The sequence below is a fragment of the Oxyura jamaicensis genome, chromosome 9 (assembly GCF_011077185.1).
Source record: "Oxyura jamaicensis isolate SHBP4307 breed ruddy duck chromosome 9, BPBGC_Ojam_1.0, whole genome shotgun sequence".
NCBI classification, from domain to species: Eukaryota; Metazoa; Chordata; class Aves; order Anseriformes; family Anatidae; genus Oxyura; species Oxyura jamaicensis.
The window spans coordinates 19,752,438-19,769,462 of NC_048901.1; the positions used below are offsets into that span (position 1 = coordinate 19,752,438).

Genomic DNA, 17,025 nt, shown 5'->3' on the forward strand with positions numbered 1-17,025 from the left:
ATCATCATAGAATTATTTAGGTTGGAAAAGGCCTTTAAGATCATCAAATCCAACCATGATCACATACCTTGGCAGTTTTGAAAAACTGTTTTGCACACTGCTCTAGACATTTATCAGCTACTAAATCATGATTATGTTACACTACTTAAACCAAAAGCTCGTTGCAGCGTAACACAAAAGGGTCACCAGCTCTAATTTGCACTTACAGAACCACTCCCGCCCTTCTGTGTGCTAAGGCACGTAACCTCCTAATAGGATCATGAAAGTACTGACTGAGAATGTCAGAGCTGGGGTTAAATTTAATGTTTACTTAATTGTACTTCTGATTTTTTGTTGGGCAGTCCCAAGGTCTTTGCCATAGCAGAATAAGAGCCTAATGAACACTTTAAGTTTGTGTCACAGAAGGAACTGCAACAACAAAAACAAAGTAAAACACTACGTGGATTTTTGTGAAAGCAAAGCTTTGGGAATATCCACCTCAGAAGAAAAAATGTTCAGAATTATCATCCTTTAAATTTACAGTACACAGCTATTGTTTTATTACAGAATCACAGAGGGGGTGAAGCTGAAAGGGAACCCTGGAGGTTGTCTGGTCCAAACCCAGCTCAAGCAGGGACACCCAGGGCAGGTCTCCCAGGACCAGGTCCAGGTGGTTTTTGAAGATCTCCAAGGAGGAGACACCACAGCCTCTCTGGGTACTGTTCCAGTGCTCAGTCCCCCACACTGCACAGACATGTTTCTTTATGTTTAGACAACCTCCTGCATTCCAGTTTGTGCCACTACCTTTTGCCCTGGCACCACTGCAAAGAGCCTGGCTCCATCCTCTTCACGCCCTCTCTTCAGGTGGTTACAGAAACGGATAAGATCTGCTGTGATACTTTGCCTAACGCAGTCAAGAATGCCATCAGTCTTCCTAGCAGCACATTGCTGATCGATGTTACTAGTCTGGATGCAAAAGCTCACTATCACCTGCAGTGAAAGAGATCCTTCTTGTGTCGGCACAAGTTTTCTAGTAGTCTTTAATCTTCACGAGAAGACTCATATTTTGTTCAGTTTCTTTAAGGCAGAGTACATAAAATTAAAAATTGGCATGAAATGCTAAGACAAATACTTTCATTTCCAGTTTGCTACAAGCAAATTCACTAGAAGTATGAGTCTTTCAGGAGTTTTATAAAATAAATACACTATTCTCCAAGAACTGTACTTTGCGTTACAGATTTGTTCATGGGAATACTATAGAACTATAAAAGTCATATACTATCAAACAGAAAAGATTAATTCAACCCTCTGCAGAATTAATATGCAATATTGAAGGATTACACTTGATCCTCTGATCCCGTTATGATACCCTATGGAGAGATTTAACTTTAAAACAGCAGCATACCCCTGTTGATGAAAACACTGTTCAAATTGTGTCATTTCAGTATATATATGGTATATATATACGGTTGTCACAAACTACCTTTTGAGAGTTTGTTTGTTTTAAAATATATATATATATATGTAAAAATCCGAATTACATCTAAATGTTAAAAATCAAGAACATTAATCCAAATTACTTCCCAAAACTGTGGAAAGAAAAAATAAGAAAATGCCCCTAACACACTGTGTGAGAATAGAGGCTTCCTTTATAGGAAGACATCACGTGAAATCTTGGCTCCACCGAACACCTGTTGGAATCAGCATAACCTGTTTCTATAGCTACAGAAAAGTCACAGGAGTTGTGTTCAGCCATCATTAATCATAGCAAGAATTTCCAAAAGTGCCTAAGGACTTCTCTATCAAATAGAACCATTATTATTAACTCAAATGCAATTCATTGATTTTCTTAGCATAATACAGGTCTATACACACATCGGAACTAATTCTGAATGAAGTTGCAAACCATTTTTTTCTAGTAAATGCAAAATAAGCCCCAGAAGCAATTATCATTATTTGTTGCTTAAACAAATACTATGATTTCATGGGGAAAAATTAAAATGCATTAGGTCCTGCTAACACTTTCGAGCATTGAGACTATTCCCAAGATGTTCTTGCTAAAATAATGACTCAAGGAAATTAGTCAAAGATGCTTCCCTTCACTCCCGAATACATACTATGCATAGATGATCATCCTACATGCATTTCAAGTCACTCTTTTGACTAAAGACTTTCAGAACCTACAGGTCAGCACATGAGCTTCCTCCCCACCTCTGCTCTGCTGATTAAACAGCAATTAAACTATTTTACCATTAAGCTACTTCACGGTATTTTCTTGTACAGTTTTGGGGTTTTTCTGATAGTTAATCTTTGACCATCATTAACCCATTACAACTAGAGGAAACAGCGTAATCAATTAAGTGATTAGCTTTGCCCTATCCAGCCCCCTAAAATTACAAGGTTCAGGCTTAACCGTTGTACGACAACAAAAATGAGTAAGACTCATTTTACCACATTATTCTTGCTTGAATAGTAAATGACCTACAACCAACTCATTCAGCCTTGGTCATGAAGAACTACAAATTATTAGCATTATCTTGTGAGCTGCTTCTGCTCACACGTCCTGTCTGCTACGAATTCTCCTACACCACTTGAAGCAATGCTATTTATAAGCCACCTATACAAAACTGTTCAGAGGGAAACAGATTACAATTTTTTTTCTTTTAAACAGCTAAAAGACAGCAGCAGCACAAAGGGTAAGAAGCACCAAGAAGTCAATAGCACTCAGCCTCGGATATAAAGAGGTGAGGAACCATTTCTTTATTCAATGAGCGATCTCACTGAAGTCAGAGTAACAGTGGAAGTGAGAAGAGGTGCTGGAAACCGGCCTATTTTAAGAACCTGAGTAACCTTTCTCATTAAAATGGATCTTCGAAGAGTGAGATAGTAAGAAACTCATGAATACTAACTCCTCCAAATCTCATCTTTTCCCACTTGACCAGGTTATCCTCCCTTATTTCTCCCCCACTTCAATTATTTTTTCTTCTTATATATAAAAGACATCTTTTGCCAGGAAGTCATGCATTTGGGGATCGGGAAGGGTCTACAGTTCACCTCACTGAATTATGAGACCTGTGTGTCCCCATGACACAGAAATATACCATCTTCTTATTAATTTCAATAGGAAAAGGACATTTTTTGTATGAAAAGGGTTGCAAGAATATTCTTGGTTCAAAAGCCAAACAAACAAATTACTGCTGTCATCATGAACAGCAGAATCTAGTTACTGGACAAAAAAAAAATCTCTTAAACTGAACTTGTAATAGTTTCAACCTTTTAATTTGCAGTGCAAGAATAGAAACTGATTCAGAGAGACACAGATCTCAGTTCAATTCCTTCTTCCCTCGTTCCTAACTGAAAATAAGTTTCCTGGAGGTTTGGCTTTCCCTAAGCTTATTCCCTACGTGCAAGTTTGCACTGAACAGCTATAGCGTTCAAGGGTTTCTTTATTATCATCATATTTGTTACTTGATGGAGATCTTAGACAATCTCCCACAGCAGTTAGAATATAACTCGGGGTAATTTTGCTGCTCAGTACATTTCATCAGTTGCTTGTAGGGACATCCAGCAGTTGTGAGAAATCTTATGATTCAGGCCATTCCAGAAGGAATTCTCTATACATGCAATCAGCTGGAGTGCAGAGATCTACATATGCATAACTATGCATCAGAATACACCCAGCTTAATAGAAGAGGCTGAGACAAGTCAATGTCAGCAACTTTATGAAGCCAAGTATCATTACTGCATGCAGAGATTTGCTGATGCTTAAGTCTGAGCTTCGGTAAGTCTGCCTAATCATATTTAGCCAATACCTCAGTACTGTTTCGAGGCAGATTGGAAGTGCTCTAGATTTCTCTCAGCAGCATTGCTTTACTCGTAAGTGCATGCTCACACAGATTTGAAATGCTACAGGTTTACATTTAGATTTACCTCAAAACAATTTCCTGTATTGTTGAAGTCAAATGTATGGGGGAAGGAGGCTGGGGGATGTGTAGAGCTGACAATGCTGAGTTCTATCTCAGTTTTAAACCCAAGTTTTCCTTCCCTCTCTTTGTTTACAGTAACAGTAGTAATTAATTACACAAACAACAGCCTTGAACTGTCTGTTCTATTCAATGAAATTATGTTATCAGTTTTTACACTGCCAGAACTCATTTTCTGTCTTTGTACTGGATTCAGATCTCAGATTTTATTCTAGCACAAACAGAAGAAAGAAAAAACAAATCAAGGTTGGGCAGCCCGCTGCAGATAATGGGATGTTAGAGATTGCCTTACAGAGCCTTGTCAAAAAGTTTGTACTAACACGTAAATAGGGAAAAGTCTGTTCAAAGTATGAATTAGGCATGTTCTTTGGTAGTTTCACTTACATTTTGAATCTTAGGTAAAAGAAAAAGCATTCAGAAAAGTTGATCATTATTTAAAACTGTTTTAAATTTGTTTCAAAACAAATTCCATATTTTTTTCTTTAATTAAGCCAAAGGTAATACCAGAGCTTTAAAAGAGCTGTGAATGACTGACATCTGTCATCTTCCATCTCAAGATCAAAACTTTCATGTTAAAAACACACAAGCATCTGACAAATGCACATACACTAATGCAAAGAAATCACTGCTGTATTAAAAGCAGAGCTAATGAGGCTACGTTACAATCCCAAATGAATAAGGAATAGAAATTAAATCTGCATAATGGGCAGGTAACTCCATACACTGATTTAGTTTTTCCTTAAAAAGTCCAGTTCCTTCCTTTATTCCCTAGGAGTTTCCAGAGTATAACAGTGACAGCAGTGTGATGTTCTTCAGGTTTGTGTGTGTGTATGTGTGTTTTTTTTTAAAGTCTTATTAGCAACTGTGATACGCTTCAATAACTTTAAAATATGCCATAAAGAGAAAAATAATGTGCACTGAAATAGAGACTTGCACTGTCTGGCAGATTGCAAAATATGCGTGAATCTCTTTTGAAGAATCCCTTCAGAAATATTCACCCAAAGCATTACATAACAGTTCCTACTACACAATGTGAATTTACTTTTTAAAGCTAATTGAAAATAGCAAACTCTTCCTATTATCATTTGCAGGTTACATTTCTTACACAATTGCACTTTACTACCGAACATCACAGAAAACGCAAAGAGGACCAAAAAATTGCTCTTAAGAGTAGCAGCAGGCTTGTCCTTAAAAATCTTTAACTCCTATCTGAAAGATCACGTGCAGTTCTATGTTAATATGGTGTTTTTTCAGGCACTTCAGTAAAACTCTGCAGGCATTTTTGAATGCTATCACAAAAAGGAATTTCAAGCAGAAAAGTCTTTTTTTTTTTTTAAAAAAAAAAAAAAAAGTGACCAGTAATTTAGGTAGTTCACTGTATCTAAATTATCTCAAGTATTTCTTATAATGAAATTCCAACAGATATCCATTTTTATGGTAACACTTTTGCATTTAAAGGGTTTATTGATAGTACACATTAGGTTCACTTTCCCTGCCAGCAAATACACAAAACAGCTTAGCTTTCAATATGTTTACAAGCAGCAATTTGTACTTTAATAGCTTTATAACATACATTGAAAGAGTATGAGAAATTTTAAATAAAAATTGAGGAAAAGAACACCATCGACTTGGAAGCATATATTCTTTAGAAAAAAATTAAAATTGTAGGTATATGTATTTTATATGGATAGTACTGCTGCAAACACATTTTGCCAAGTAATTACCATAAGTCACAGATATTTTAATGTAAGAGAAACTATGAAATAAAACCTTGGTGTTAGTAGAATTCTCAAGCGTGGATTGTGTTATGCAGCTTTGATATACATTCTCCAGGTAATTGGTAAGCATTTCTAGCACTTCATCCTTTCTAAGCACTGAAAAAGCAATATTACTTAACCAGTACACAAATGTTATCAAGAGGTCATAAAACCCAGGGAGCTTACCCCGGGTCAACAGAAAGAAGCCCAAAACCAAAGTTATTTCCAATGTCCAGTCGAGAAATCTGAAAAAGAGAGTAACAAAGGGTTTGTGACAAAGCTGACACACAGTACTCGGAAAGGAGCAAAATCAATTGTGACATTTTTCATTTATTTGTAAATGCCTCTTTGGCAGTATGCTCACTCAAAACGACAGCTGACTCTTATAGAATAGGGGAGGTGATGGTAAAATAGAGGAATCCTGACAGTTGCTTTAATGAGATTCTGTATTAGGACCACTCTAACACTTTCCTTCAACAAGGAGTATGCCCTTCACTTTCAATCTTCTATCCCCCAATGTGGAAAGCATTAACCCTATGAAAAACTCTACTCGGCCTCCTCTAATCAGCATCACAGCTCTTCTTCACTATTTCACTAACGTTTACGTAGGTAAGCCCTCTCACCAATTCTCATTCTACCTACAGATAAGTAGCATAGAGCAAAATTAAACTTCAACTCCAGAGTATTACTTCAAGGAAAGACTGGCAGCAGCATGTGTGTGGTAGGAGACCGTGATGCCTGAAGCAGGCCTTATTGGATATTAAGAGAGAAGGCAAGCCCCCTGAGCAGCCTTTCCCACCCCAGGAATCACACCACTAGAAGGGTTGAGTGCAAGAGCCTCTAACGTTCACATTTTCTCTATTGTAACATGACAGGAAACTTGCCTTGCAAGTACTGAACAGAAGTGGAGGGAAAGTTAATAATCCCAAACACTAATAAACACTAATCACAGTTTCAGGAAGAGGCTGCACACCTGAGCACCTAACACAAGTGCACTTACTCTGACATACCTCCATCCTGAGCTGTTTCCTTCTCAAGCTTTCCACCTCTAACACTTCCCCCAGCTGAGACCCGCTCTGTAGTACTACGTGACACCCTGTCTTTCAGGGGAACTAGACAATGGCACAGAATCTCTCGTGGCAGCCTCATGTTTTATAAAACAAAAAACAACCCCACCTCTCCTGAAATTGCTACAAAGAACTTAAATCCTAGCTCTTTTTGCATGATGTACGCAAGTTCAAGTAGTAAAACACAATGAAGATTTCCACACTACTACTCAGTGTGTGTTTCAAGAAACAATTCCGTATTACCCCTTTGTATGAAACCCAGAAAACCAAATCTTGTTTTAGGAGACTACAATGACTTCATCTATTCCACAGTCTACAAGACTATCTGTCAACACAGACTGTAAGCAAAGATCCTTCATTTTTGAGAAAAAAAAAATGCAAAAAAAAAGGTTCATCTTCAGGAGTTACAAAGCATTAACAAGCAATTCATTTGACAACTGTAACAGAACCTCTGCAGTAATCCACACTCAAGAAGCACTTTCATTTGATGATTCAGGTGCTTCTAAAGAAGTCCAGAGCTTTTGAGTATGGAAGAGACTTCCAAGGAAGACATCATTTTTTGGCACTGTCAGTTTGAGGATACAGACTAGAAGCATAACTTCGAAGAATTTTGCACAATTGTTCCCAGTATATAAGGTCTTTAAAAAAAGCCTCCACTTACAGAAACAAGGGCTCTGATGGCTTTCAACATTAGCTTATATTCTCTCTTAACAAAGATTCACTCTTCACTGAAACATTTTAAAATCAGCATAACAAAGCCCAGCAAAACATTAAGTCGCCTACTGAGCACATCAATCCCAGTTAACAAAAATAAAGTACACTTCAAAACAAGTTCTGTGGCACTTGGTGATTAATATCGGTCCCGTCAGTTAAAAGGCCTTTCATATTTCATTCTTCAAAATACAGTGCTACTCCCAGCAACCTTTCACATTTGGATGGAAAGCAGAAAAGGCCAGATTCTGACCTCTGCTCCAGTGTGGGAGCACCAGTGAAAAATAATGAAGTCAACGAGCATTTACTCTAGAAAGAGGGGAAAAAAAAAAAACTTACTATTTAGCTCCAAGGAAGGCTGCTTTGTAATTCAGACAGGTGATCGGGAGGCACAGCAGAGCAATAATGACTAACATCACATACAAGAGGGAGTATAAATTTTAATGATACCACTCATAAAACCCACATTTTAAAGGTTACAAAACAGAAACAAGCTTACAAAGAAAACACATAAGTTATTCAAGGTGTCAGGTTCTTGCTCCTTAGCTATTTTAAGGAATTAACAACCTGCCCATCACTAAATAAACTAGAATATGCTGTACCTATTTACACAGGACTGGATAGGAGCGTACATTAGAGTTCAGCAAGCATATGCCACTATAACCTTCATTCTTATCAACAGAAAAGTCATCATCATTTATACCTTTACCAATGAGTTCATTAGTAAGACCAAATAAAACCACTTGGCCAAATTCTCTTGCATCTAGACAAGATCAGGAGACTACACAAACAGCATTAAGTAGGCCATGTAAATTACACTTGTTTTTCTTATCCAGACACATGAATACATTTCCTATTCGCTCATATGCATTTCATTGTGTTCCCTTCAGTTTCTATAACGGAACATTGATAAAAACTACCTAGATCACTTGAATGTTTGGAGTCAGTAAGTGTCAAGGGGACACATACAGGAACAGCAAAGTCCATTAAAACATAGGAGAGTTCACTTCGTTTCAATTATGGTTTTTCAACCTTACCTTGCAAGTTTTATTGCCTTGCATATAAAATTAAAGTTCACCCCCCAAATGGCTGCAAATTTCTCCAGGAGCTCAGGCAGGCTTCTGAGCAAGTCACAACACCTGAGCACTATTTTCCTGATTATTTACAGCACAAATTGACCCGATCTGTTCCCAACAGCGCTGCTAATGGTAGCTATATTATAACTCATATGCATCTGTTATTAAAATCTGTTAAATGAAACGCTAATTAAAGCTCCAACATGCAAATAGAAACAAATAACATTGCAAACCAAACAAAACAAAAACAAGTTAACCATCCTACCTCCCCTACCAAAAGCCAACAAACACAACATTAATCCTTCCTGTTCTTCGTTACCCAAACTCACTGTTCATTATTCATTGCTCACATGAATATTCAATGCTCCTTGTAGGATCCAGTACAGCACTCTACCAGCATAAGGGTCAAACCTCTGCTCTGTGCATGATGATTTGAAATACCAGCCTTTTATTCATTTTATCCTCTGGTCTGATGCAGAAGAGCTCTGCAACTTTTGTACCCTGCTGTCCATTCATACCAGAAAGATGAGGCAGAAACGGGGCCTTATCTCTTTATTACTTTAATTGGTGTGCAATTGCAACTGCATTTATTGTTGTCCCTATACATAAGCTATCAGTGCAGGACATTTTAAACAGCCATCTATTAATATGGTGACTTAGGGCTAACAAGTCACTACTAGCACTGAACTTTAACACATTTAATATTCAAATCCCCAAGCCCTTTTTTGAGCTGCATGGGATGTCACAGAAATACTGCGTCACTTTGGCACTGCCGTTACCCTGCCTGCCCTAGGACACGTGTGCCATCTCACCAGTCACAGCAGTGGTGTGCCAGCCACAGGCCCGCTGGAGGATGCTGAGTTGGGGCTCTTCCGCAAGACATCCGCAGGCAGCTTTCCTCCCCAGTGCACTTCTACCCAGGGCGACCTTCTCCTGGAAGCAGTGTGCCGACAGCCAGGCTCACCAAGCAAATCCGTTCACTGCATACATACAGCTTTCTGCATACTGGCTCAGATCACACCATTAGCTTTTTCTTTTTTAAGAGTGAATTCAGCTTTAATGCTAAGTTCTTAATATCCTTCAATATTTGAGCTGTTTAATGGGTAACTCAAAGTTTACTTATTTTTTTTCATAAGTAGACAAACAGTAAAAGACACTTCAGCAAGGTCACTGCCTTGCTGCAAAGCCTAACAGGGACATCAGATAAGGCCTCACCTAAAGTCCTTTCATGTCAACGGGAGGATTTCCACTGGTTGAACTTTAATACTGAATGTAGATTTGGGATCAACCACATGATTACAAAGCTCTCACTGGCAAATGCCCACTGGATTTAAAAATGCAACTTCACATTTGATATTTCTGCATCCAATCACCAGTTACAAGAATAATTCAGCCTCTTAAGACTCAAGTGGTTAAAGAAAACTTAACTTTTTGGAAACCAAACACTATTTTCCTAATTCTAGAGTATTTTCCTGTAACTCTGTGGCAATTGTATTTAAGTAAACTATTGTATGGCAGTCTTATTTACACAATCTTCTTTTTTTGTTTTAAATGACTTCCTAAAGAAAACAAACACGAACAATGATCTCAGCATTTATATAGCAGTGAACTTCAGATACAGTAATTGTACTGCTGTGAGCTATGGCAACTTTCCCATGGGGGAAGAATGACCTGGTAATTCAAGAATGGCAAAGTCAAAAGTAAGGTAAGCTGGGGGAGGAAAAGGATTTCCCCCCAGGACGAGATAAATATAATTTCACATGGCAGTGTATATCTCTCTTAAGCCTCAGGTGGTTTTAAATTAATGAGATTAGTTCCAGCAGGCAGTGAAATCCTAGGATATAGGATTTAATATTTCAGCAGTTTTCACTTCATCCAGCAAGTACAGTGCAGTCAATCTTTGTGTCATTTTGTTATTGTCCTGGTCTGGGTCTCATTTTCAGACTCCAAGCCTGGCTAAAGCAACTCGTAACTTTGACTTGAAAACTTAAGCGTCATGTAAAGAGCATGCTTAAATGTTTACAAGCGCAAAGAAAGGAAGCAGACAGCTGGGGGAAGAGATTTTTTTATTAGTACTCTTAAAGTTTTCAGATATACTTTTATAGAATGCAATTTGATCTTGTAGTGATGTATTTATTTATTTTAAATCAAGGTCACACACATTTTATCCTGAGCACACAAAAATGCAGTATGTACTGGTTGGAAGAAACACTGCTTTGTTAAAACTTAGTCCCTAGAAGATAGACATTAACACATTAGGATGACTGACTAGTTCAGTATGATTTAAGCACTGAATGATTACTACCCAGCTCAGTAACAACCAAAATGAGTTCCCACTAGACATACAAACTAAAGTCCCACTCCAGTCCCCAGTTCCGCTCACACAAACTGGCCACAGCCCTCTCTTCCTCTCTCTATGATCATATTAATTTCAGGCTTCTCTCCAAGACAGATTGATTAAGTTTAAAATCCAGAAAGCGCACACAAATTTTTTATCACGGTAATTTAACCTCAAAATACAAAATGAAGTCTACTCAAAGACTTCTGGATTCACAGGAAGAGTGTTTGTTTTAGTTTTAGCTTACAAACTAGACTTTAATAGAGACAAAGCACACCCACCCAGCCATCGTTTTAAGTTTTTTTTGTTACTTTTGCTCTTACTCATGAGTCTACCTGTGCCAAAGTATTCTGTGCCAAAGCAGCTCCCCACTATCTTCATTCTTCATCCTCTATAGAGACGTTCTTCCTATTTCAGCTTTCGTCACTTCATATTTAGCAGGTGTCTTTAGTTGCAGCCAAAAAGTTCAATCATCTTTGTCAGAGGAGAGGGAGTGTTTCATCACAGTCCACGGCAGGGAGAAGAGTGGCAAAAGCAAAGGGGAACTGTTCAGAGCTGCACGATCCATTTCCTTTTCCTGGGGAACTGCTGGGCTAGAACCTCCCTGGTACAAAGCCGTACAGTCTAACTGAAGAGAGGAAATACCAGCACGTGAATCTGAGGACACAGAGGCCAGCACCTGACCACAAGTTAACTTCTGGCACAATTCAAAATTTTATAACCATTTGAACCTGAGTTGCTGAACAAACAAAGCATTCAGTACCCATCACTGCTTGGGCTGGCTGTAACCTGGACAAACTTAGCTGTAGAGTTCTGTGGATGCAACATGAAAGTGATACTATAGTGCATTCTCCTGCCATGAGATCTAAATATTTGCTTACCTGAGAAGTAAATATACTTTTGCTCTTAAGCTAAGTCCAGTGAGTATTTCCGGATCTGCACAGAGCAAAGTGTGCCATTTTCAATTAAATATAACATGCAAATATAATTTCCAACAATACAAAAATGAAGTACCAAGGTAATTGTTCTGGAAGTACTGCAATTATAAGTGTCATCAGAATGCATTATGCTTTCTGTTGACAAAAGATTATTTTGTAATGGGTCAGGGAACTCCTTTCACACACCTTAATAATCAGCACACGAGCTTCAAAAAGGAAGTCTATTTTAAAGCAGTTATGAATCTCTCCCATCATTTTTTTTATCAGCCTCTGAAAATAACAGATCTAGCAGAAAAACACTTATAAAAGTATGGCTGCAGGGTGAGTTACCTTAAAATATTTTTAAAAGAAAGCAAAACAACAAGAAAAGCCCACAAGTTTTAATGCAAGTTTTAAGGCCAGAAGGGTCAATAAAAACAAACAATCTGAATCTCACACATAATTTAAAGTCTAGAATCCTTATAGACATACCTGCCACAAGTGATAGGCTTTAGAAATGTTAATAGTTGCACAATATTCTAGAATATTTCTGCAGAAAAAAAAAAAAAAAAAAAGCTTTGTGATTGCTTTACAATGTTAATTTGTGAAGTGGCCTTAATCTACTGTATGAAAAAAAGGTCCAGATACTTGCCTTAACCTTGCCTCTGTCCCCTTTGCCTTGGTCAAGTCCATTTTTGCTACACGTAATTTCATGGCTAAGTGAATCATTGCACAAAAGGTCCCTTATAGAGCCTATTATCAGCATTCGGCTGAAGACAGCACAGAAGCATTAAGCTTCCTGGAAAGTGAAAGAGTCGAGCTCTTCCTTTTCACACCAGCAAGCAAAAATGGCCTGATGTTCAAAAGTGCCAGCTGCAGCCCCTCTTAGTAGGCAAAGAACTGCAATTTTGACAGCAAGTCATAAACTACGGGTGCCATCTCCTCCATCCACAAAATGCTATGTACCCATAGAGCTGGTCGTATACAAGCAAGCACGAGAAAGTTGTGCCCCGTCATTTAATGCCTGGGGAGGGAATGCAGAACAAAAACCCTAAAACAATACTGGGGCCACAAATGGCAGAGAGGGACAAGTAGTCCAGCTCTGTCCTGGAAGATATGGGGAAGTAACTCCCACATCCAGCTGCTGGCAGGTATTACATACCTTCTCTATGCTTTCCTTGTTTCTTTTCCCTTGCATGCTTCCCTCTCAATATTCACATGGAATAAAAACTATTACACTCAACAAAAACTATTACACTACAAATTTGACTGAAGGTATATGCTACAGGCAAAAGGGGAGGAATTTAATCTTCACTAAGACTCCTTTATATTGCCATAGAAATAGCGGAAAGGGTGCATATGAGAGCACGTATACTTGTGCAGAAATATTGCAGGCAGAAACACTTTCCTGGATAAATGGAAAGCAGCCTTTGGACAAACAGGAAAAATATCCCACAGTTCAGTGAAGGGCCTCCACTTTGCACATTAACATAATTCAATTGCTCTTCTGTCTAGCTCTGCCCTGTCAGAGGCTGGATGTTAGAGATCACGTAACACTAGATGACACCACTGAGGTATGCCAGAGAACAGCAATACTAAAGCTTCTCTGCTTTGCTTGCATTGTAAATATCCTCAAGCCACGCTACTTTGAGGAAGAAACAAATAACATGGCAGTAAAACATTGAGTTTGAAGTCTCGTATTCCCTGAAATTTCTGCTCCTAGGTCCAGAGGGCTGCATGCCACAGCTGCCTGGGTATGTCAGGGAAGATTCAGCTTCCTTCTGCTGCAGGAGCACGGCAGATGAACCCCGTGCATTAGATGGAGCTTTGTCTAGGAGAGAGTTGCTGGCGTGAGGCTGACGTATATGAACAAAGACAGGCTACAAAGTTGGAAAAAATATGGAAACTAAGATACAGTTTTGTGATATAAATAAGATAATGAAATGGACAGAGGCTGTCAAGAGAATTTTCACTTTCCTTTACATTTACTAAAATAAGTATTGATTGATACATTCACAATTTCATTGCGGTGAGCATTAGATTAGGGCTATTGGACTAACTCAATATGATGCATTGCATGACAGCTAGAAAAATTAAACAGCTTAAGCTGCAATCTTGTCAGATCTGAGAAGCCAGGGAGGACGCGAGTGATCTGACAGGAAGCATCCACAGAGGGCTGGGAAGCACAGCTGGGAATTCAGCTCAAAGTCCTACTGAACAAATGCCCAGCGGAGTCCGTTCGGGAGGCTGAGACTTAAACCCAGACTTCTGACCACCGGGACCATTACAGGTCACCAGTGACACCTTTTGCAAGCTAATCCTCTCATTCTTGAAAAGCACTCCAGTGACATTATCGGCAATTACAACACAGAATCCCACCGGCTTACAAAGCTCATGCATGAGTAAAAATGAATGCTTTTGGAGAGTCCTTGAACAGAGCTGCTCTGGTATTTTTATCATTTTACTGACAGGTAAGACCTCAATGGTTAGATAACTGGGCAGTTACAAATAGGCTGCTCTGTCACCCTACAGGTAAGAAAAGCCCCCCGCCTTCCATCCCAAACCATCTCCGCACTCCTGTTGGTACAACAGCCTTTCAGCAGTTGATTAGCAACCAGCAGACAAGATTTGTGAACCACCAGATCACAAAGTCTCCCTAGAACCGCTGTGTCTGCTCAGCTTATCAGGTTATTTCATACCCTTTATTGAACAGGACCACAGAACCCACAACAAAACAGCATGGGAGGTCCCCCAGGCCTCAAGCCTAGCAGGACGTCCCTCAAACTGATCCATCACGTTTGAGGAAGAATGGAATATTTTTAATAGGTGACAGCATGCCAATGCTCTGCAAGTGTTGTCGCAAGGCTTGCTGTGTAATGTTAAGATGATTGGGTAGATTGTACTGGAGGAAATTAAGTGCTGCTACAGTTCACTAATGATTTTTATACCTCCAACTCCAGTGAAGTGCTTGGGTTATTTCACATGACTCCACTTAGACTACGCCTTATGCATTAGCTTGCAGTAGGCTCACATTTTTTAGGAAACATAGAAAACGTACAATCTCCTCTCTTTACCACTTACACAAAAATCATGACATGCACATTAGTGAGAACCTGTTCCAGAGGAAACTGCCAAGTTTTATTTTTTTTTTCTTTCTCTTCTTTCAACCTTACTCCACTGGGAAGTTTTGATGTTACATTGACTTTATCACTGCCATAAAGGATAGCATAGACTTTCCACTTCACTACAATGAAAATTATTTCCGTGCCCAGTCTTAAGCAAATAAGCAGGGAATATGATTTACTTTTGATTTGAAGAGATTGATAACCTTGAGTTTTAAACCGTACCTGGCATTTCCCTGATCTTGACTTGCCATGAGAAATGTAGAAAGTCCTCATCTGCAAATTACTAAAAATAATCAGCTGCAAGATGTGACCTTGGATAAAGCAATGTTAAATTGGCCAGCAAATTTTTCTGAGGCATCACTGTTATTAACTTGCAATTTTTTCATTTCAGTCTGCCACTGATGCTTGGCAGGTTATAATTTTTCATTTTCTCACTTGGCTGATGCTCACTCAAGTAGAGATTATGGAGATAGCAGCGGAGAATTTTTACAAAGAGACTTTTTCCCCTTTCACTCCATCATATCTGGATACAAATACAAGTCATCTTTATGAGGTGGGTTACCTTCTAGGTATAATAGGATTACTATTAACGAGATCCCTTTGGTATTCCAATGCTAGAACCAGTTCTTATCTTTAGAGCTCAGGAGCTCTCCAGTATCTTACCAGAGAGTTGCACAGCTCGTACAGCTGCTACCTGTTTGTGTCCACTGGGAATGCACTGGTGTGACCTCACTGACCTATTTTATGATTACTTTATAGTTAAAATTACAATTGTAGTGGATTTGCCATTTCCCTTAAGCAGAGCTTTTTTTCTTTTGTAAATGCTGTTGATCACTTCATACTAAAGGAGAATACTCCCTAGTCATGACAAAGTAATGGCACCAAATCCCCTTTCTAACTTAATGCCCTGCATTCTCTCACCATTCCTTCACTGCTGCTTTAATGCACAAGACCTGTAATAAGCAGATGCTCCCAGTGATCCACTCTGGAACAACTTTTCCTCTAAATGTTTGTTTTTCCAAATATCCTCTGCTCACAATGTGCAGAATATGAACATCTAATTAAACACAAGCAGATTCAAAACTGTGATTTATGTTGCTCTGCCTCTGTTGATGAGCAAGAGCACCCTTCTGCTAGGAGATCCATTTTGTGACAACATCCGTGACTAGGAAACTGTCCCCCAAGCAACCCTGATGCAGGAATTTTATATTTTCTGATGAGGAAAGCTTGGCAAATATTCACAGCATATAATATTTTCTATTACTGCTATTCTAGTTAGAGCTTATGCTAGAAGACACATTGTGAGGGGATGCTGAAGAACATTAAACCTGGTACATGAGAACCGTAAGTCACGGTGAAAGGCATTATCCTCAAATCAGCAGCCATTGTTCACATGAAGCTGAAGACACTACAGTATTGTTACAGATCAGCAATAAGTTACAGACCAGAGTTTATTAACATTGCCTGACAAAACATGCCATTGCCTCCATAATTACCCATTTTCAGCCTCCATATCCAAACCATCACTACTCAGAACAAACAAGTATAAGCTTGTTGTTATCACTGACCAAAGAAGCAAAGTCAAATTTATTTATTTTGATTTGTCTTTTCTAATTGCATTTTCAAGTATTTATAGCAACTTTCTTCCACATGTGATGCACTGACTGCCACTGGCAGTAAGCTTTGTTGTTCGTTCAATGGGATCACAGTTTTGGTTGGTAACAAGGGTGACAGTTTCTATAGTCATGACTATACAAAACTAGATCTAGTTCATTACTTTGTACTGCTATCTCTGAAATACCTTTAAAAATACAGCAAACTTCACTCATTTTACAGACTGGAAAGTGAAAGCATAGGAGAGCAAAAAAGTCTCGGCCAAGGCCATCGAGGGAAACAGGAGCTGTATTTGACATTGACCAACTCCTCCAAACCCAAGTTCATTCCCTCTTCTTTGGTCTAGAAAGCTCCTGCTTAAATAAGCACAACACAAGAATAGCCACCATCACCCAAGAGATTAAAAACCATGGTCTGATAAATGTAGGCTGGCAATCTTCAAAGGATGTTATGGTTTT

General features: G+C 38.7%; 1 protein-coding gene across 5 annotated transcripts in view; it reads right to left on the reverse strand.

Moving 5' to 3' along the window:
- NAALADL2 (N-acetylated alpha-linked acidic dipeptidase like 2) overlaps positions 1 to 17,025 on the reverse strand; it is a 438,092-nt gene that overhangs the window by 394,120 nt on the left and 26,947 nt on the right. For 3 of the 5 annotated variants that reach the window (XM_035335008.1, XM_035335005.1, XM_035335007.1), the window contains exon 2: positions 5,906 to 5,964. The gene's annotated coding sequence lies outside the window, so the exon portion shown is untranslated. Of the gene's footprint in view, positions 1 to 5,905; positions 5,965 to 9,385; positions 9,624 to 11,246; positions 11,761 to 17,025 lie in introns of those variants that run through there. The other 2 variants (XM_035335006.1, XM_035335004.1) reach the window with 2 other exon arrangements.